Below are 22,685 nucleotides of genomic sequence, written 5' to 3' on the forward strand. Positions count from 1 at the left end.
GTGAATATATACAGCAATACAGTGAAAACACTACAGATGGACACCACACAGGTTTTATAAAAATAAGTATTCTTTATATAGACTTAACACAAGACCACAAAGGATAAAAATCCACAAAAATGTAAAATAGACTTTAAGATGGTAGAAGTCACTTAGTTCAAGTTGATGATAAATGCAACAAAGCTCTCACAAAAGTACCTGGATGTGAAACGCAAAACAAACAAAAGGCTTGCAGAGTGGGAGATGCGTCGGTTCCGTGTTCCGGGGGAGATGATGCGTCACGCCTCAATGCATGCGCAGAGTAGGGGATGCGTCTTGATCCTTACCGAAGAGGAGGTGATGCTTAGATTCTCGTACTGTAGCCCGGTTGCGAGATGGCGCCAGGATACGATGCGACAATCCGGTTTGATAAGATGGCGCCCTTGATGCGACGACATGAAGACAATGCATGCACGTTAGGTGGCCGTGTGGCGAACTCTGTAGCTTTGGAGCCACAACAGGCCCTGCGACACGTTTCTCCGGTGGTGCGACAGGGACCTTGAGGCATCGACGCGCTTCTCCGGTGATGCGGCGGCGACCTCTGCGGCGGCGACACGCTTCTCTGGCGTTGGGATGGCAAAAGCTGCAACTGCGACACACTTCTCTTGATGTGTCATGCTTCCAGCTCCCAGCGACACGCCAGCTTCTGCAAACAGAATTCCCAGCAAGGAAACCCGGAGGAGAGCTATAGGTGAAGTCTTTAGTCCCTGAGACTTCAGCAGGAGGCAAGCACAAGTTTAAACCCTTGGAGTAATATTCTGCAAGATGATGAAAGTTCTTGAAAGTTCCTTTTCCTTTCCTTGGCAATAAAGAAACCACTGCCGGCCAACCCAGCAAACAGCACACTGGCAAACTCCTGCAGCTTTCTTGGTTCTTCTCCTTGGCAAAAGGTGTGTCTTGTTGTTCCAGGAGCGATCTAAAGTCTACAGGTCTGGATCCCCCCATTTATACTGCAAAATCCTTTGTCCTCTAAAGGAAGAGAGGCCTTTGCCTAGTCCAAACCAGTTCTGGTCAGTCCTAGAGCACTTTGTTGACAGGACTCCTTCTTTCCTTTCACAGTGTAGGCCAGGGACATCAGACACACCACAGGAGGTGGAGCCGGCATTGTGGAGAGAAGGCACAGCTCTATTCAGGTCCCAGGTGCAACTCCTCCCACCCATACACATACAGATCTCTCTATTCAGCTCTGGGCTGACTCACCCTGTCTCTCAAACTTCCCCAGACCCTGTCACTCAAATTCCAGACAAGGAATACACAACCTAGCAGAGGCAGGCTTCAACAGTTAGGCAAGAAAATACTTACTTTCTAAAAGTGATATTTTCAAACACAGAATGTTAAAACCAACTTCACTAAAAGATGTATTTTAGCATTCTGAGTTCAGGCATATTAAACTCAAATTTCCACCTAGTTCCCTGAGTCAGTTAGGATTATAAGATGTAATAATCAAACTGCCCATTCTGGCCTATGGGGAACAGGTAGCCTTGCAATAGTGAAAAACGAACATTGCGGTAATTGACTATTAGGACATGCCACACACACCAGGGCATGTCCTACCTTATCCTTACAATGCACCCTGGCCTTGGGCCTACCATAGGGGTGTCTGATTTGAGGAAAAGGGAAGGTTTAGGGACTGGCAAGTGGGTGCACTAGCCAAGTCGCAGACTGCACACAGACCCTGCAATGGCAAGCCTCAGAAGGCACACGTTACAAATTGCTTCTGTGGGTGGCACAAACAGTGCTGCAGCATTTGATTTACAAGCCCTTGGCACACATGGTGCACTATACTAGGGTCTGACAAGTAAAACAAATAACCCAATACTGGAGTCACTAATCAATGCATTAATTTAACATGGGGAGCACTTGCACGGTAGCACTGAATGGCAGTGGCACAGTGCCCGAAGCATCTAACCATCAAAACAGATCAAAAACAGAAGAGGCAATCAGTAAAAAATGGAAGGGAAACTCATGCCAATGATACCAGGTCTAACAATCCTGTTTATGCGTGGGTGGGTAGGTGGGGTTGGTACAGGTTGTTGCTCAAGTAATAGAGATTTTGCAGTGAGTTGGTGTTAATTTCACCACATCCGCCCCACCGTGTATGTGATTCTTTAAGTCATTCCCCAATAATTCACACAGCCTGGGGGAAGAGGATTAGTGGTTTGAAGAATGGATGGGAAAGGGTAGTTGGGGAGAGGAGTAAAAAAGACAAACACTATACAACAACCATATTCATTAGGACAATGAACAGCATATCATCATCAGTCTGTTGCGGAAGGACATGAAGGACTGACACAGTTCAGTAAAATGCCTTGCAAAGGTCTCTAGCATGATCAATAATTCACATATTGTACAGTAAAACATTCATTTAAATAAAGGAATGAAAGGGGCTAGTATTTTGTTAGTACCGTGGATCAAGTATTGTGCCACAGATGTACTCTTTGGATGACACCATGTCTCTTTGCAGCATGGATTAACTGACAAGCAAAGGATTAAGCTCTCAACCAGTTAAACACTACTTGTTTCGATACCTGCAGATCTTGCAGCACTTTTGCTAGCTGGTCCTGTAGCACATGCAACAATGGGATAGCTTGTCCTCCTTGCTGACTTCCCGGGTGAAACAGATGTTACAACATGCAATAGGTAGAGTTCCAAAGTGTAGACACCTCCTGCAATAGGGCTGTAACTGATTATCTATTAGCACGCTATATGATACTCAACTGCTTCCGGGTTTTAAAAGAACGGCTGAAATGAGTGCAGATTCTTCCGCAGGTGGTCAGTATGTTGCTATGTCTTCCTTTTTGAGAAAGTCCTACAAAATCAGGTGTATGCATTGCACCAATTAGAGAAATCTTATAAAGCCATCATCTCCCGTGACCTTAACTATATTACTGCCATTGTCTGTGGCAAGAAATCCAATTCTCAGCCTTCTGGTTGTCAGCTATTCAGATACTTTGCTTTTAAAGTCTTCCAAGATGTTTGGAGCTGTACAGGATTTCTCCATGGTGAACAGGGCTACTGTTGCATGCCGCTGAATGCCCTTCTTCAGTGCTGAGACCAGTAGGTAGCTGTTTCCTAACCCCACAAAAAAGATCCATTGTGCAGTGATACACATATAATCAGTGGCTTGGCAACTGGACAACATGTCTGTCGCCAGGGGGTGGATTGTGTGAACAGCATTCTGCTCCAAATATTGTCCAACCAATTGAGTGCTGAAACAGAAGCTCTGAAAAAATAGGTCTGGCTGGGAACCTTCCATTCCGGGCAGGTGGCCACCACAAATTCTAAATCCCACTCCTTCCACAAAAGAAAAATGGAAAAGGTCCAGCACTAACATTTTATCTAGCTTCCAGTTGTACAAACATGCTGTTGGGTGGTTGTGTTCATAGAGCCCGTCCTTCCTAAACTAGGGGTGGTCAGAGGGGTGGTCAGAGCCTTGGGAGTTTCGCTTGCGGAATTTGCAGAGTCACCCAAATTCTACGACATTCCACGGAGGTCGGCGTGTGGGCGGAATTAGATTATCCTTGTATTTAGTTTCGTAAAATACAATATCATTATTCCTGTATTGCATAACTCACTTTTTCTAATGACTGGATCGCGAAACCCGATTTCGCTCACCAGTAATGCACGTTTGTCTTCATCTGGTTCCCATGGATACAACAATGAGGCATCCAGCCTTTTTTTTTGCATTCCAAACAATATAAAATAACTAAAATAGAGGTTCTCGGGGTTCAGTATTCAGGAGGATTCCTTCCTCCTCAAAAGCTGATAGTTTATAAATCTAGCACACAATGCATTGGACCACAGACACACAGAGAATCAGCTGGACACCCGGAAGCAGAACAGCTTCAGATAATGCATGCATTCCCGCTTAGGCAGTAGCTGTGGCTACTGCTTTCATTCAACAGTACTTTAGTACTTTCCATCGTGTACAGACATCAAGCATTCCTAAAGTAAAGGCCTTTGTTAAGATCGCTGACTAATAAAATAAATATTCATCCAGTGTACTTACTTTATTGAAGCACCTTCGGGAGCATGAACTTGACACACAACGTTCTTCCATTCCCACGCTCCAAGTTGACAGCCTAGGTGTACCATATGTAAAAGCTATACAGACCAGCCAGTTATGTCTCTCTCAGTGCGGGGACTTTGCATACCATTTGAAAACTACATGCAAAAACTGAAGGGATGACAAAATGATGCTTGCTTTCAGCATATCATGCCCAGAAAGTGAGATGAGAAACTAATGCCATGATAGCAAACTGTGACAGAGATGACCCTCAAACACCAGTGTTTCAAATCACCTGCGATTTCATTTGATACTTATTGTACACAAGGCATATTAAATCACATTCTAGCCACAAGATACATGAAAAGTGGCGTCACCAAGACAATGCCTATCCAGTCGTGGGCATTCGTGTTAAAAGTGCATGGTGATGCGTTAGTGAAAATCATTTAACTCAACAGAACAAAGGCTGCAAATGCCAAAATACATTGATTTGTTAAATGAAAGCACGAAAGTGGGAAAGCCAGACCCGTCTGAACTTGATCCAGTTCATGCATTTTGTTACTTATGGTTCAGTAGTCAGTATATCCTATTATTATAACTCCGGGCGACTAGCCCCGGACCACAAAGAAAAACATGGACTGGAAGATTCTACACGTGGACCTGGGGGTTCAGGGGTTCCTTTGGAACTCAAATTAACCAGTGTAATGTTTTAGTGCATCCTTCCTTTACACATAAATAGTAGCAACTGTGGTGTCTTCCTGTTTTGATGCAGTCGATAAAGTTGTAACAAGGCCAGGTGGATTCCAATCGTAAAGAAAGCAGCGAAAGCACATTTTTCATCAATGCAAGACGCAATTCAGCCATCTAAAGAGTGTTAAGATGAATAAAGGATCCAAATGCGGTGCTGGTAGCAGGGTCGGACTGGGAACAGAAACCGGCCCTGGCAAACTGCTCAGCTCCCCCCGGGATGATGGGTAGTGCAGCTGATCAGGCCGGTTTTGGCTGATTGTGTTACTGGGCTGATATTGCCAACCCCCGGTAACAAAAACGGCACCCCAGGGGCACAAAACTAGCCCCCAGCCTAGCAGCCTACTGGGGAAACGCCCGGTGCCCGCTATGGCCAGTCCTGCTCTGGCTGGTAGCAATTTCTTTATTCACAACTTAAACCCCCAAGACAGCATAGAAGTGTGGACGCAGTAGCCAGCAAGCAGCTCCTCCTGTGAATCCTCCCCCAGCTCTAGAATCCCTACAATAATGAGTGAACCAAGCACACGCTCGAGCACCAACCCAATCTATAGTCAGAGGTGGTTCGAGCCTACACTCGAGCACAAACACAACACTTCCCCCTCCCTCCAAACAGACATAAAATGAAAAAGAAATTAGAGGAAGTGGAATGAAAACAACTAAATTCGTCTTCAGGCCACGTGATAAGTAGAACAAATAAGGTATTAATGCGTTTGTACAATAAGATGCAAATTACAACACCTAAAACAAAAGTATAAGGAACTTAATAAATTAGTTACCAGTAGATGTGCGTGACATAGTCCTCGAATTTCTTAGGTTTTGTACACAAACGTTTTGTACGAGGAACTGCTACCTCTTCAATTTTGCCGGAGCAGTATCTTGTCACTTGGGGTGTTAAACTCAGCACTCTGCTCACCTCCGGAACCTACCAAAGGCTCAATAGAAACACTGATGGCAAAATCAGGTGAACAAACCTCTTTAGTGTTAACAACCTCATCAACCCAGTCATACTTACATACCTGTGCCTGTTTATTTAAGGCACGTTCTACTTCAACGCGCCCTTTGAATAGGGCGATCCTGTTGGCGTTACACACCTTTCCATCACTCAAAAGTGCGGAATTAAATATAATTTTAATTACCTTGAGAGGAGCAGCATACTTGCTTTCGCCTTTGCATACCAGTCTACCTCTCTTTACTGTGACAATGTTGCCAACCTGTAAATTAACTCTCCTCCCTTTGCTAGCGCCTGCATGTTTCTCAACCATGTGGCTTTGACTGGCTTCTAGTGACTGCTTAGCTCCTTTAACAGACCTGGAGATCATTTTCGTGCAATTAGGCCATCCCATGTTATCCTTGGTGTGGGGGGTCGTCCTGTCATGAGTTCATATTGAAAGTGCCCAGTGGACTGATATTTGGTGATTCTGAAGGTACAAACCCTCTTCCTCAATTCATCGCCCCAAACTTTTCCATTACTGTAAGAGAGCTTACTAATGCCCTAAATCACCCTATTGAAGCACTCCCCTGAGTAAATATTTGTTTTTGAAGGAAAGTTTGTTCCTCACTTCCCAAAACGGAATTAAAACCTTGTGTAAACTAGATTTCTTAGGCCAACCTTTGTGGATATACTTGATCACTTCCCGTAACTCTTCATCACGGGAAATATTACTATCTCAGTCATTATGGGGTATGCTTACCAGCTCATTGCTAAAAAGCTTGCTACAAATCAGTCGTCCCTATCATTACCAGTGTTTTCACAAATGGGTAGGGGGCACCTGCTCAAGAAATCTGCAATTCTATTGCGAATCCTGGGGACATACACCACCTCATAAACAAAGTCCAATAATTGTGCAGAGGAGCGGGAGATCCTGGGAGAAATGTCATTTAAACCATGCAAAGTGAGGACTTTTGTAAGTGGTTTGTGGTCGGTTCTTAGCGTGACACATGACCCCCTCATAAAGTGCCTAAAGTGCTTAAGTCCCCACAAACAACCAAGGGCCTCCCTTTCAATAATATATTTTTCTTGTTGGTTGTAAATGTTCTGGATGCAAACGCAATTTCACACTCAATACCATCACTTTTCAATTTAGATAAGACAGCACCAAGGTGTGATAAAACTTTTGAGTTTGAGGTCAAAGACTTGGAAAGTTGGTGCAGAGTAAATATCCATTTTTATGCAATCCATACATGACTGGCATTCTTTCGACCAATGAAAAGTACTTCCTTTTTTAAGCAATTGTCTGATACAGGACATTTCCCCTGCAAAACTGCATACAAATTTAGAATAAAATTCTGCAAGGCCAAGGAAGGACCTGACTTCTTCTTTGTTTTGCTGGGTGGGAGCTTTTTTTATAGCGTCAACAAGTTCCGACTTAGGGCGGATGCCACATGCACTTATTTCATGTCCAAGGCAAGTTCCGCTTTTCATGGCAATTTTACATTTGGATTTTTCCGTGGTTAATCCATTTTTCTCCAACACTTGTAGAACTTTGATCAAAACTTTATCGTGTTCCTCTCTATCTTTGCCCATAATGAGGATATAATCCTGGAAGAACAGTACGTTTTTCATGTCCTTGTTAATTAGGTACATGATACGTTGAAACATAGCAGCAACTGATGCCAACCCGAAAGGGAATTACTTAAAATGGAAGATGCCAATCGGGGTGACAAAAGCTGTGAGAAGTTTAACTGTCCTTTTGGAGGCGAACCTGGTGATACGCGAATGTTAAGTCTATTGTGGAAAACCACACCATGGTTTTGGTAGCTGTGAGTAATTCTGATATCCTGGTAAGGGGAAATACATCCATAAAAATGTTTTTGTTAAGTTCCCTCAAGTCCACACACAAGCAGATCTTGCTGTTGGCCTTGCATGCAACAATAAGGGTGGCGACCCAATCGGAAGATTCCACGTTTTCAATTATACCATTGTTAACAAGTTTTCAGATTTCTCACACTACATCGTCTTTAACCCCCACAAGGATGTTCCTGACCTTATGAATGCATGGTTGTCTTTAGGAATTATTTTATGAGAGAACCCTTTAAGTTTACCAATGCCCCTGGAGAAAACATTTCCAAACCTTTTAGCAAACTCATCACACAGGTCTCCCTGTTCAGGATCTACACTCAGAACGGGATCTTGACTATTGATATCTAAACGTATCCCAAGTTCACATTGATTGCACCAACCTTAACACACAGGGTCCGGCTAAAGACATGTACAACTTACAAACTGCTTCTCTCACTTTAAACTCAAAAATTAACTTGCGGAAACCTAGGAGTTCGATAGGTTCTCCCGTGTAGGTTACCGGATGTACATCAGGACTATCTAGGTTAGGACCAATTATGGTGTTAAATAATTCATAGCAACAAATAATATCTGGGGGTCAAAGAGTAGGCCAGTGAGTCAAACAAGAAGGACCACTACACCAAAATCATGCAAAACAGTATCAATGGGCAAATAGTAGTAAGTGAACGGCCAAGTCAAGGCTCAAGAGTATATGGAGAAAAAGTATTGTTCCCATCAGAAGCCACTCTGTACAGCCCTTGTTGTCATCATTTGGGTTCTCCTTACCCAGGAGACACGACGGCCGGTAAGAAATTACCGTGACCGAGATGTGGTGTGAGGGCAGAACAGAAAGGTATGATAGTGGCTAATGAAAAAAGCAGTGTCTGGTGATTGGAGTGAAAGAGTGAAGGGTAATGATAAAATTAGGTGAATTGGGTGGAAAAAAAAAATTTATTAATATCCCCCAATCCCTAAGATTAAAAGGCAGGTGTGGGTGCAGGTTTTAAATAATAACCGCACGTGTTGGTGGTCGACATGTTTCTGCATTCATAAGAAAGAAGTTTCTAATGCATTCTTCAGGACCTTAGAGAAACACTACTGCTTTGTAAACAAATAAGATGAATAATGAAAAAATATCACCTGGACATCCAGGCGTACTCAACCGTATACTGTTAATGCATGGTGGTAAACGATCCGACATGTAAAACAAACAGGCAGACAAACAAAGAAACAAATAGGACACTTAATGTTATTCACATTGTTTCTGTTTGTATTCATAATGTACACTCATACTAGGACATCGTCTCAAGTGTTCACTCACCCTTAAGTGTAGGTTGAGAGGCTTCACCCCACCTGGCTGCAGCGCAGGTAAAAGGAGCACCGCTCTGGGGATAATCATAAGGTATTTACAGAGCGGTTTCATGATATGACACAAGAAAGAGAAATAAAAGAGAAAAAAAATAGAGTATACTTCGAGACAAGAGGTGGTCTGGACCTCTTGTGTATCAAGTGGTGACAGACTTCTAGGCATGCCCACCCTAATCTATCAAAACCAATAAGGACGAACACCAAATATATGTATATACAAAGTTTCTCACGTTGTCATTAATTAATGCACATGAACAAGCGAGAGAATAGCGTGGCTAAGCACAGAAACGGGCATACCAATGCTACATTATCCTAATGGTATGCTCTTCATTGGAACTCGTTTAGAATGACAGTGGGTTGGCTTCCCAGGCTGTTTTATAGTGCATAGTGCCTCTACAGAGCACTAGTCATGCGATTATGGAGAGCTCTTTAGAAATGGGAAGTGCTCCGTATAGACGTGACCATTTAGATTTGTGTCAGCACTTTGAAAAGATGCTTCCAGGTAAGCGCGATTAGCGCGAGGCTTTTTGTCAAAAGATCGGAGTCGCCATTAGCGGCGTATGACTCTCCGTATGAGCGTTAGAAAGGTAGACAGCGTGCGCGGAGGGAACGGCGCGCACAGGCAGGGATGCACTCACCTTTCCGTCGATGTCTCCGGGCAGTCCTCAGTACTGCTTGGGGGGGCACCGATCGCGGAACGCGGTGATGTTTTTGTACAATCATGAGTAATCCCTGGGCGTCATGTGACAAGGGCAGTCACGTGATGCTGAGTATCCTGGGAAACGTAGTTTCCAGCGCATTTCTGCCTATGGTTCAGCGAGAACTGCGCAAAAAGTGTTAGAATACACACTAGGCGGCACAATAAAGTGTGATTACTATGTTGTTGTGTGTATGGCAGCTGAAAAACCCACTTTCATGGTGTGTAAGATAGCATTCTGTTCAGCGTGAACTGCGCAAAAAGTGTTAGAATACACACTAGGCGGCACAATAGAGTGTGATTACTATGTTGTTTTGTGTATGGCAGCTGAAAAACCCACTTTCATGGTGTGTAAGATAGCATTCTGTAAGTCAACAAAGTTGGATTTTGATGTCAAATGGGGTATCCAAAATGTACCAATGCAGGTGCATGGTAGCTCCAAAAGTTTCATAAGATATTTATGGGTGGTAAATAATGACACTATGTAGGGCGACATTCAGAGGGACATCCAGGGTATAGGCTCATTAAGGCCCTCCTTGTCACTGTTGAGGCGGTACACCCATTTTTGTTCAATTCTAAACAGAAACCGGCTGACGTCCGCGCAAGAGTCAGGGATTTGCGGTTGCTCAAGGACTGTCCAGTAGAAGTCCTCAGGGCCATGACCCTTCTCCAGAAAGTGTGCAGGGAGGCGGGTGGCTTGTTTCCGACAGCGCACCGTGCTTTTATGTTCTTGGATGCGTGTCCGTATCTTTCTGGTCGTCATGCCGACATACTGTAATTGACATGGACAGTTAATCAAGTAGATCAGATTGCTGCTGTTGCAGTTCGTAAACTTGCTTTGTATCCATGGGCGGTTGGTGCCGATGTCAATCTCAGTGGACTTATTGGTCTGGGGACAGACGGTGCAAGTCCCACACGGATGGTGTCCTACCACAGGTGGTAGGTCCCATAGGGTACCCATTTGCCTCACTTCCTTGTTACGTGGGCGTGTATGGACTAGTTGATCTTTCAGATTTGGTCCTCTCTTGTAGGCAAACATAGGCTGGGGGATGTCATCACCTCCGGTTTTGAGGATAGACCAGTGTTTTCTTATGATTTTTTGCAACTGGTTGGATCGACTATTGAAGGTGTTGACAAAAGCAATGCGATCCGTCTTCTCTTTTGGAGGGAGGACTTCAAGTAGGGCCTCTCTGTTGTTATTGGAAGCCCTCTTCTTGGACCGGCGAATGATCTTCTTAGGATAGTGTTTCTCCCTTAGTTGAGCCTCCAGGTTTTCTTGAGTGGATTTCAAAAGATTCCTTGTTGGAGCAGTTTCTTTGAACCCTGAGAAACTGACCAAAGGGTAGGTTGTCTCTCAGGGCGCGTGGATGGCAGCTGTCATATCACAATAGTGCATTCTTGGCCATAGGTTTGCGATATAGCTCTGATTCAATGCCAGTGGGAGTGGCATGTAACTTTATGTCCAAGAAAGCCAGGGATGTTCAATCAATCAATCAATCAATCAATCAGTGACACTTATAAAGCGCGCTACATACCCGTAGGGTCTCAAGGCGCTGGGGAGGGGTGGTGCCGCTACTGCTCGAACAGCCAGGTCTTCAGCTTCTTCCTGAAGGAGAGGTGGTCTTGGGTCAGGCGCAGGTCGGACGGGAGGGAGTTCCAGGTCTTGGCGGCCAGGTAGGAGAAGGATCTTCCTCCTGTAGTCGCTCTTCGGATGCGGGGGACGGCGGCGAGGGCGTGGTTGGCTGATCGGAGGTGGCGTTTGGGAGCGTAGAAGTTGACTCGGCTGTTGAGGTGGCTCGGGCCTTGGTCGTGTAGGGATTTGTGTGCGTGGGTGAGGAGGCGGAAGGTGATTCTCTTGTTGATGGGGAGCCAGTGAAGGTCTCTCAGATGTCCGGAGATGTGGCTGGATCGTGGGATGTCGAGGATGAGTCTGGCTGAGGCGTTCTGGATCCGCTGGAGTCTCTTCTGGAGCTTGGCGGTGGTCCCGGCGTAGAGGGCGTTGCCGTAGTCCAGTCGGCTGGTGACGAGGGCCTGGGTGACGGTCTTCCTGGTCTCTGTGGGGATCCACCAGAAGATCTTCCGTAGCATGCGTAGGATGTTGAAGCACGCCGAGGAGACGCTGTTGACTTGTCTGGTCATGGAGAGGGAGGAGTCCAGGATGAAGCCCAGGTTACGTGCATGGTCTGTTGGTTTGGGTGCGGTGCCCAGGACGGGAGGCCACCAGGAGTCGTCCCAGGCGGAGGGTGAAGAGCCCAGGATGAGGACTTCCGTCTTGTCTGAGTTCAGTTTCAGGCGGCTGGTCGTCATCCACTCGGCTACCTCTTTCATCCCTTCGTGCAGGTTGGCTCTGGCGGCGGCGGGGTCGTTGGTCAGGGAGAGGATCAGCTGGGTGTCGTCGGCGTAGGAGATGATGTTGAGGTGGTGTTTGCGTACGATGGCCGCGAGGGGGCTCATGTAGACGTTGAAGAGGGTGGGGCTCAGGGATGATCCTTGGGGGACGCCGCAGATGACTTCGGAGGCCTCTGACTTGTACGGTGGTAGGCGGACTCGCTGTGTTCTTCCGTTGAGGAAGGAGATGATCCATTCCAGCGCCTTGTCCTGGATTCCGATGTTGCTGAGGCGCCGTATTAGGGTGCGGTGGCAGACCGTGTCGAATGCCGCGGAGAGGTCTAGGAGGATGAGGGCCGCTGTTTCTCCATTGTCCATCAGGGCTCGGATGTCATCTGTGGCGGCGATGAGGGCGGTCTCGGTGCTGTGTTTGGCTCGGAAGCCGGACTGTGAGGGGTCGAGGGATCCGTTCGTCTCGAGGAAGGCGGCCATCTGCTTGTTAACGGTCTTCTCGATGACTTTGGCTGGAAACGGGAGAAGCGAGATGGGGCGGTAGTTCTTGAGGTCGGTGGGGTCCGCTGTCGGTTTCTTGAGTAGAGCGCTGAGTTCGGCGTGTTTCCAGTTTTCAGGGAAGATGGCGGTGTCGAAGGATGTGTTGATGATGTCTCGCAGGTGGGGTGCGATGACAGCGTCGGCTTTGTTGAAGACGTGGTGAGGGCAGGGGTCGGTTGGTGATCCGGAGTGGATGGAGTTCATCGTGCGGATGGTGTCTTCTGTGCTGATCGGAGTCCAGGCGTGGAGGGTGGTGGTGGGCTGGGGTGGCTGGTCGGTCGTGGTGTGCGTTGGTTGGTTGTTGAAACTGCTGTGTATGTCCGTGATCTTGTTGTGGAAGTATGAGGCGAGGGAGTTGCAGAGGTCTTGTGATGGGTTGATGTCGTTGTTTCCTGCGCTGGGGTTGGAGAGCTCTTTCACGATGTTGAAGAGTTCCTTGCTGTTGTGTGCGTTGTTGTCCAGCCGGTCCTTGAATGCTGTTCTCTTGGCGGCGCGGATCAGCTGGTGGTGTTTCCGGGTGGCCAGTTTGTAGGAGGTCCTGTTGTCCGGTGTCGGGTCCCTTTTCCAGACTTTCTCGAGGACTCGGCAGTTCTTCTTGGAGCTCTTGAGTTCGTCGGTGAACCATGGGGCCTTCTTGCTGCCGGGTCTGCTGGGCGGGGTCCTCAGCGGTGCGAGTTCGTCCGCGCAGTTGCTGATCCACTTCGTGATGTTATCGGCGGCCTGGCTGGGGTTCGCTGAGCTGGCAGGAGGGTGTTGGCTCAGGGAGGTGGCGAGCTGGTCTGCTGTGATCTTGTTCCAGCTTCTGCGGGCGGTGTGTTGCTGGTGTTGGTGGGTCGTCGTTCTCTTGAAGGTGAAGTGGACGCAGCTGTGGTCCGTCCATTGAAGCTCTGTGGCGTGGCTGAAGTCGATGTCTGTGCTGGATGAGAAGACGGCGTCGAGTGTGTGTCCGGCGAGGTGGGTGGGGGTGGACACCAGTTGCTTGAGTCCCAGGTTGGCGAGGTTGTCGAGCAGGGTGCTGGTGTTGTGGTCGTTGTTGTTCTCCAGATGGAAGTTGAGGTCTCCCAGGAGGATGTAGTCAGCGGAGGGGAGGGCGTGCGGGCTGACGAAGTCGGCGATGTCCTCGCTGAATTGCGTGCGTGGTCCAGGGGGTCGGTAGATTAGGGTGCCTCTGAGGGTGGTGTTCGGGTTGGTGTGGATCTGGAAATGCAGGTGTTCGGCGCTGGTCAGGGTGTTGTCGGTGCTGGTCGTGAGACGGATGGTGTTCCTGTGGATGATGGCGATGCCTCCTCCCATCTGGTTGGCGTTTCGGTCCCTCCGGATGATCTTGTAGCCCTCTGGGATAGCGATGGCGATGTCGGGAGCTGAAGAGGCGTTCATCCAGGTCTCTGTGAGGAAGGCAACGTCAGGGGCTGTGGCGTCTAGGAGGTTCCAGAGTTCGATGGCGTGTCTGTGGACGGAGCGGGTGTTGAGCAGGATGCACTTGAGGTGGGTGCTGCTGGTGTTCGACTTGGCGGGTGCTGGTGCGGGGCTGGTCCGGATGCTGGAGAACTTGCAGGTGTGGCAGCTGAAAGGTCCGTGGGTGCGTCTTGGAGTGGCTTGGTGGCATTCTGGGAGTCGGCCGGTGTTGAGAGCGATGAGGGTGGCGGCAGAGTACGTCAGGCGGGTCGGTCGGGCTCTTCGGGGGCCAGGGGTCCTGGCGCTGGGCGCGGTCCAGGTGCGGACGGGCGCAGACGGGCTTACCTTTGGCGCGCCTTCGGCGCACAATCGGCGCGCCCGCTGCGCGTCAACGCTGCGCGTTCGCACGGTCGCCATTTAAGGCGAAGTGCGCGGGTGGGCGGAGCAGCTGGGAGGCGGGAGCGGGGAGGGTACAGAATACAAGAAAGGGCGGGGAAAAGCGGCGTTTGGCGGGAAGGGAGGGCGGAGGGCGGCGGCCAACAAGGAAGGAAGGCAAAATACGGGGAAAACGATATACAGTCAAAACAGGCACAAATATTCGTAAAAACAAGGGAAAAATCGGGTTAATGACAGCCAGGCACAAATCCACGTAAAAACAAAGGGCAAAAACAACCGCAGCGGCGGCAATCAGGAACGAGGCAGCAGCGAGGCACAGGGATGTAAGGGGCACACGCAGCAGCAGGTGGCCGTGCGGCGCGGGGGTGTCCCACAAGTGGGTCACACTCACCTGCGTCGCACGGTCGCCTTTTAAGGCCAAGTGCGCGGGTGGGCGGAGCAGCTGGGAGGCGGGAGCGGGGAGGGTACAGAATACAAGAAAGGGCGGGGAAAAGCGGCGTTTGGCGGGAAGGGAGGGCGGAGGGCGGCGGCCAACAAGGAAGGAAGGCAAAATACGGGGAAAACGATATACAGTCAAAACAGGCACAAATATTCGTAAAAACAAGGGAAAAATCGGGTTAATGACAGCCAGGCACAAATCCACGTAAAAACAAAGGGCAAAACAACCGCAGCGGCGGCAATCAGGAACGAGGCAGCAGCGAGGCACAGGGATGCAAGGGGCACACGCAGCAGCAGGTGGCCGTGCGGCGCGGGGGTGTCCCACAAGTTCTGCTGTACTCGATGGTGAACTTGAGATATGTGTTCTTGCCGTTCAACCAACTGTGGAATGACATAAGATTTTCTTCCGTGCCACGCCACACCACCAGGATGCCGTCAATATAACGTTTCCTTACGTGTATCGATGGTAAGTATGGATTGGTGGTTACTAGGACATCTTGTTGCTCAAAGTTGTGAACGTACAGGTTCGCCAGGCTCGGCGCGAAAACACTGCCCATACTGGTCCCGGACGTTTGCAGGTAGAAGGTATCCTCGAAGCGGAAATAGTTTTCCTTCATAGCAATTTCTGCTAGATGCATGATGAAGTTTGTCGGAGTGATAGATTGGTGGTTGTTCTGTTCCAAAAGTGTGCCTACTACTTCTAAGGTCTCAGTTTGCGGGATTGAAGTATATAGGGACTCAACATCGAACGATACTAAGATGTCAGTTTCGATGTTATATTGTATCGTTGGAATGAGTCTCAGGACATCTTTAGTATCTTGGAGAAAAGTAGGCATTGCTTTGACCATAGGGTTGAGAAAGTAGTCGACAAAGGTCGAAAGTGGTTCTAAAACCGACCCAATGCCTGATATAATCGGCCTACCAGGTGGCGGCCTTAGTGGCTTATGCACTTTGGGGAGACAGTAGAAGTACGGGATCGTCGGATGTTTTGTGACCAGGTACTGTCCTTCTTGTGATGTTATCCATCCTTCACTTGTGGCTTCCTCTACCAAGCTGCTTATTTTCGATTGTAGTCCTTCAGTTGGATCCGTTCTCAGTGGTAGATAGGATTTGCGGTCACTTAGTTGCCGGAGGCATTCATTTCTGTATGTCTCGGTATCTAAGATAACGGTGGCTCCGCCTTTGTCGGCCGGCTTGATGGTAATTTTATCGTTGGAAGTTAGTGAGCGTAAGGCCAGTTGTTCGTCCTTAGAGAGATTTGTTATATCTTGTATGTATTTTGTTTAATTATAAAAGATATGGAATCCTGTGGTTGCTATGTTACCTCTGCATTCTGATGCTCAGGGGTTGTGAGGGCAGTTCTAAGCCTGTGTGGGAAGGAGAAGCTGTGTCCCAGGGGTCCCTGCATCTTTACAATAAATCTATATTTATTATTAATATATCGTCTGGTGCACATCCTTAGCGCTGTGCTGCTCATTCTGTGAAGATTCAATCAGGAGCACGAGAGCAGTGACGAAAGGCAGAAGACCGAGAACACACAGGGTGTTTACTTTTAATGGGAAAGGAATCCTTTCACAGCTGATGGAAAACTGTAAGTGCATTCGCTGTTCAGCTTTAAATGTTAACACGACTGGCTTTACATCAGCTGTGAAAGGATTCCTTTCCCATTAAAAGTAAACACCCTGTGTGTTCTCGGTCTTCTGCCTTTCGTCACTGCTCTCGTGCTCCTGATTGAATCTTCACAGAATGAGCAGCACAGCGCTAAGGATTAACGTCTAAGCAAGTGTAATTAACATCGGAGCGTCATCACGCCACGTTTCCTGCGTGTATAGCTAACGTGCTGCCATTTTGAGTGTAGTTATTTCGGATTTCTTCATTTATCACCGCATTTTTCATCGTTTTGAAGCAATATCCTTCTGTTATTTCGAAATATCAGCATTTTAAAGGTACTTTTTTTCTTATTCTCTGTGGAATTACGGTGACATGCACACCTTTGGATTTTGCATGTCATTTTTTTGATATTTCTCTACAGTGTCATAACATTTTCCAAGGTACATCCATACAATGTTTTCTTCAATATTACAGTGATACGCTCACTTTCATTTTGCGTGTCATTTCTAAAGCATTGACTGCATCGACGTTGACAGACACACCAAACCAACATTACTGGTACAACTGCGTTACTGATAGGCATTTTACGTCCATGATATAAGTTAGTTTTCATTTATTTTAGTGTGTATTTGTTTAAAAAAAAAAAAAATTTGTTAATTGGATTTAGAATTCTGGGGTAACTATTGTAAAAACACGTCAGTTAATAGATAAACATGTCTTCCCAAATTATCCCAGCGCCACCATTTTTCTTACAAAGTCCTGGTCAACCATGCATGTTATGGGAACACTGGAAGGAGACATTCGAGACCTATCTGGAAGCCATTGGTGGTGATGACTATATTGCTAAAAGGAAGTTAGCTATTTTGAAACAATTTTTGGGTTTAGAAGGGAGAAATGTTTTGAAAACTTTACCGTTAATGGAAAACATTACTACTCAAACAAATGTTGATAGTGAATCCACAGGTGATACTAATGTGGATGTGTATGATGTTGCTCTAAAAGCGTTAGAAGAAAATTTTGGGAAAAAAGTGAGTGTTATAGTAGAAAGACATAAATTCTTTTCACGAGCTCAAAACTCGGGGGAAACAATTGAGCAATATGTATCTAATTTAAGAATGTTGGCTGTTACGTGCAAATTTGGGGACATGAGAGATGATCTAATTCGAGATCAATTAATTAATAGAATGGCTAATCTCAAAATTCAAGAGAAACTTCTTGATTTAAAGGATCCCAATTTAGATAAAACTTTGTCTGTTGCCAAAAGAATGGAAAATACATCTAGATATGTAAAAGAACTCAATGCTGTTCCTAAAAAAGACGAGGAATCTGTACATGTTGTTAAGAGGAGCAATTTTAAGAAAGGTTTTGAAAAATCTTCATTTGGTAACAAACAAGAGTTTGTCAAGCCCAAATCCAAGTATTGTTTTAGGTGTGGTAGTCCAAAACACACAGCTGAAGCAAATTTTTGTCCTGCACTCAAAACAAGGTGTCACAAGTGTAAAAAGCTAGGACATTTTGCAAGATGGTGTAAAACACCTTCTTCTGTTTCGTCTCCAAGTGCGGTCAATATGATTGATCACAATAGATTTTCTCAAGGGGAGGACATTGAACATGTTAATGAAGCTGATGATGATGATGACATTGAAGTAATGATAATTGAGTATGAGCAGGTACTGAAATGCGACATAAATAAACATGATGATTACCGACCTCCAAAATGCAATATCAAAATTAGGGACAAAGATGTTCAGGTCTGGGCAGACTCCTGCTCTCCATTTACCATTATAGATAAGCTCACGTGGGAAAGCTTGGGGGGCAAGTTAGAGGAATTACAGTGGGCTGATGTTATTCCTGAAGGTTATTGTGGGGTAAAATTACCTGTTATCGGATTCATTGAAACTGAAGTGGTATTTTGTAATAGGAAAACCAGAACAAAAGTATATGTTGTCCACAAAGGCAGATCTCTTTTGGGCTGGAAGGATCAAAGAGCTCTGGATATTATTTTAAATCCAAATCATCCCCAACAGGTATTATCAATGTCTTCTAGTGGTAGTTCAAGATGGTGCACTAAATTTCCTGAGTTATTCAGTAAAAAATTGGGCTGTCTAAAAAAATTTAAACACAAAATAATTATCAAAGAGGGGGCTGTTCCCAAGGTGCACAAGGTTAGAAATGTACCAATCATACTAAGAGACAAATTAAAAGAAGAATTGGATAGACTCTGCAATGAAGGAGTAATTGAAGCTATTGAAGCATCGGATTGGTTAAGTCCGATTGTTTTAGCTAAAAAACCCAACGGCAAAATTAGGATGTGCATTGATTTAAGAGATGTGAATGATAATATTTGGATAGATCGCCATCCTCTGCCTCGTATTAATGAGATGTTAGCTACGGTGAAAGGTGGTACACATTTTACCACCCTGGACCTGTCAAATGCATATCACCAAATCCAATTGCATGAAGACTCTAAGCACATTACATCTTTCATCACTCCCGAGGGGGCTTTTCAGTTCATACGCATGCCATTTGGATTGGCGTCAGCCTCGGCTGTATTCCAAAGGGTGATGCAGTCTATCTTAGCAGGTTTAAACAAAGTGGTGGTATTTCAGGACGATGTTTTGGTATGGGGAAGTGGCGAAACAGACCATGACAACAATTTGGAAAGAGTCCTCAAGAAACTAGCAGATGCTGGTTTGACGGTAGCTATGGAGAAATGTAAATTTAGCATGAGTGAGGTAGAATATCTGGGTCACACATTGTCTAGCGATGGTGTCAAACCTAAACGGAATCTAGTGGAGGCGATTGAAAAGGCACCTGCTCCAAAGGACAAGGACCAATTAAGGTCATTCCTCGGCCTTGCCGAGTATTATTCTAAATTTGTACACCATTTCTCTGATAGAGTACATGAATTAAGGAAATTAATGAAGAAAGGTGCTAAATTTGATTGGTCAGAGGTTTGTCAACAGAATTTTGATACTATTAAAAAATGTATAGCTAATGCCGTTACATTAAAACCTTTTGATCCTACCGATCAAATTATTGTCTCCACAGATGCTAGCAATTATGGTTTAGGTGCTGTGTTGAGTCAAGTACACAGCGGTATAGAAAGAGTAGTAGCATTTGCCTCACGTACATTAAAGGGGGCTGAACATACATACTCTACGATTGAAAAGGAAGCCTTAGCCTGCTGGTGGGGGGTGCAATATTTTCGAACATTTGTTTGGGGTAGCCATTTTCAATTACATACGGACCATAAACCTTTGGTAGATCTTTTTTCCACAAAAGGAGCTAGTAGAGCTACTCCAAGAATAGCTAAGTGGTTGTATCGTCTTCAGGATTATACTTTTGATATAAAGTATATTCCTGGAGCCAAGAATGTAAATGCAGATTGTATTTCAAGATTACCTTTGGATGACGGTCAGGATATGAAGGAAGATGATTGGATGGTTGCTAAAGTGGAGGATGTGTGCGGTGCCATTAGTCAAGAAGAGTGGAAAGAAGCCTTAGATGAAGACCAAGTTTTAGTAAAAGTCAAAGATGTTTTGTGTGATGGACAAGGATGGAAATCTCATAAGGATTTATTGCCATTCAAATTGATATGGTCAGAGTTAAATATCATTGATGATTTGTTAAGAAGAGGAAATAGATTAGTAGTACCATTAAGCATAAGAGAAAGATTATTGAAGATCATGCATGAAGGACATGGAGGCATGTCAGCATTGAAGAGGAAGTGTAGAGAAAGTTTCTGGTGGCCAGGCATGGATATTTTAATTGAGCGTTTTGTGCGTGATTGTGTTGCTTGTGCCTGCAGTGACAAAACTCATTGCTCTAGGGAAACTGAAATTGTTTCATCTACGTTACCCAAAGGTCCTTGGAACAAGTTGGCTATTGACATATGTGGACCTTTTGACATATTGGGTGTATCAGAGAAGTTTGCCATAGTCATGATTGACTATTTTTCCAAGTGGCCGGAAGTGGCTTTTGTAAGGGAGATAAAATCTAGTAACGTGATTTCTTTTTGTGAAGATATTTTCAGGAGAGAAGGGTGTCCAGCCGAAATAGTCACGGATAATGGTCCACAATTTATTTCTGATGAATTTAAGTTATTTTTGAACAAATGGGCTATAAAACACAGTACCACCCCTCTTTATCATCCAAGGGGGAATGGTCTTGTAGAACGCTTCAACAGAGTGTTAGTAGAATGTGTTCAGTTAGCATGTATGAATGGGGAGTCTTGGAGGGAACATGTTAGAAACATGTTGTGGTCTTATCGCATAACTCCACATTCAGTAACAAAAGAAACACCTTTTTCTCTTCTCAAGGGAAGGATTCCATGTTCTCAGGCTGTGCCGGCATGGATGAGTAGAGATGGTAAACATGAAGTAGATTTCAAGAAATTGCGTGAAAGAGTGGAAAAGTATCAGAAGATTTATTGTGATCGCCATAATAGGAACATTGTCAAACCTAAATGTATCTTTGCACAGGGAATGTTTGTCAGAGTATTTGTAGGTGATAAATCCAAGAAAGGGTGTTCAAAGTGGTCTACTCCAAAAAAGGTGGTCTGTGTGAAAGGTAACAGTGTAAAGTTAGAAGATGGGAATTGGTGGAATACCAGAAAGATTTCACGGTGTTCAGATACTGAACTTAGGGCTTTTGCAAATTCTCAAGAAGGATCTAGTTCAAATTCTGACAGGGTATCTTTTAGGAAGGAAGTGTCTAGTCATTCAGACAATGTTCCCAATTTACCGACTAGGAGAAGTTCGCAACGTTGTCTTGTAAGACAGACCGAAAAAATTTGATGATTACGTATGTGCATGATAATATTTCTTCATTGTACATTTCTTCAATTCTTTTTCTTTTCTTTTAGGAGGGGAGATGTGTTATATCTTGTATGTATTTTGTTTAATTATAAAAGATATGGAATCCTGTGGTTGCTATGTTACCTCTGCATTCTGATGCTCAGGGGTTGTGAGGGCAGTTCTAAGCCTGTGTGGGAAGGAGAAGCTGTGTCCCAGGGGTCCCTGCATCTTTACAATAAATCTATATTTATTATTAATATATCGTCTGGTGATTCTTCAAAAAGATTCATGAAGGGCTTGACCTCTCTTTTGTAGAGGTTTGTGACATCATTCTCCACAGCTGCTTCAAAAGTCAGAACCTTAGGAGGTAAGGTGGCGCATGGTGGATTAAACGAAGAGGGTCTCTTCAATCCAGTGTTATTGTCTCTGGTAGTGGTTTCCAAGTTAGTAGATTTTGCGAAGAAGTAGTGCAATCTTATTTTCCTAAACAGCTGGGATAGTTCGATTTGGGCCTGGAAAGGATCACCTTTCTGGGTTGCTACGAATCCCAAGCCTTTGTTCAAAAGGCGCTCCTCGTTGGTAGAGAGTGTATGTGAGCTGAGGTTAATCACCATGCTGTCTGATTGCTTGTGCCCGCAGTGTCTTGGGGGACTTTCTTCCCGCTGCGTAAGTCCATCCTCGATTGTTGTGGAGTGTTTGTGTCCGTGTTCCAATGAACTTGTTGTGGCACGACTCCTTGTCTCCTCCTGCCTCTGCCTCGTCTCTGGCCAAACCCTAAAAAAGGAAAAGACCCCGGGCCTTGTTGCATTTGTGGTGGGCAGAAGGGCGGACCCATTTGAGGAGGGCAGTTTGGTCCCATCATCCAAGGGTTGATTGGCCACCATGGTTGGAAGTTGTTAAAGTTCTGTGGTTGACTCCTCCAATTTCTTCTATTCCCACGGCCCCTAGGGGTTTGATTAGAAGGTCCAGTTTGTGATGTATCTAAATCACTGGAAGTTCCATCTGAACTAGAGGTGCCATACGTGGAGCCACCCTTTTTGCCACCTCGATTGAATGTAGGCGCCGTATAAGTGTCACTAGTGTATGGGTATACCTTCTCCATTGAAAATCTCGCTAAGTCTTTCTTAAATTTTTCTAATTTAGTAGATAAGATAGACTCCTTGAAGTCTTTGTTACTCTTGTCCGTGTCATCTTGTCCCTTTTTAAATTGTCCACTTTTTAAAGTGGTTTTTATCTGGCCCTCAAGTACCTGTATTTCAATCAGTATGGTATCCGCAACTCTTTTCGCGGTTTTTATGATCAGGACCAGCAATCCCTTGTACACCTCCAAGCTATCATGGCCCAATCCTTGAGAAACTCCTTGTCATCAAGGAAAAGGCGTGGTGCATTGTTGACAATGAGGCCTGTGGGGGCACAGTTGCCTCGAAGGTATTGGGCCATGATCATACCATGGACAGATGTTCTAGAGTGGGACTTTTTTAAGATTAGGACTTTATTCCAACTATCATGGTTGTTTATTGCCTGGGGTGG

Source organism: Lissotriton vulgaris, chromosome 4_1, assembly GCF_964263255.1.
Source record: "Lissotriton vulgaris chromosome 4_1, aLisVul1.2, whole genome shotgun sequence".
Lineage (NCBI taxonomy): Eukaryota > Metazoa > Chordata > Amphibia > Caudata > Salamandridae > Lissotriton > Lissotriton vulgaris.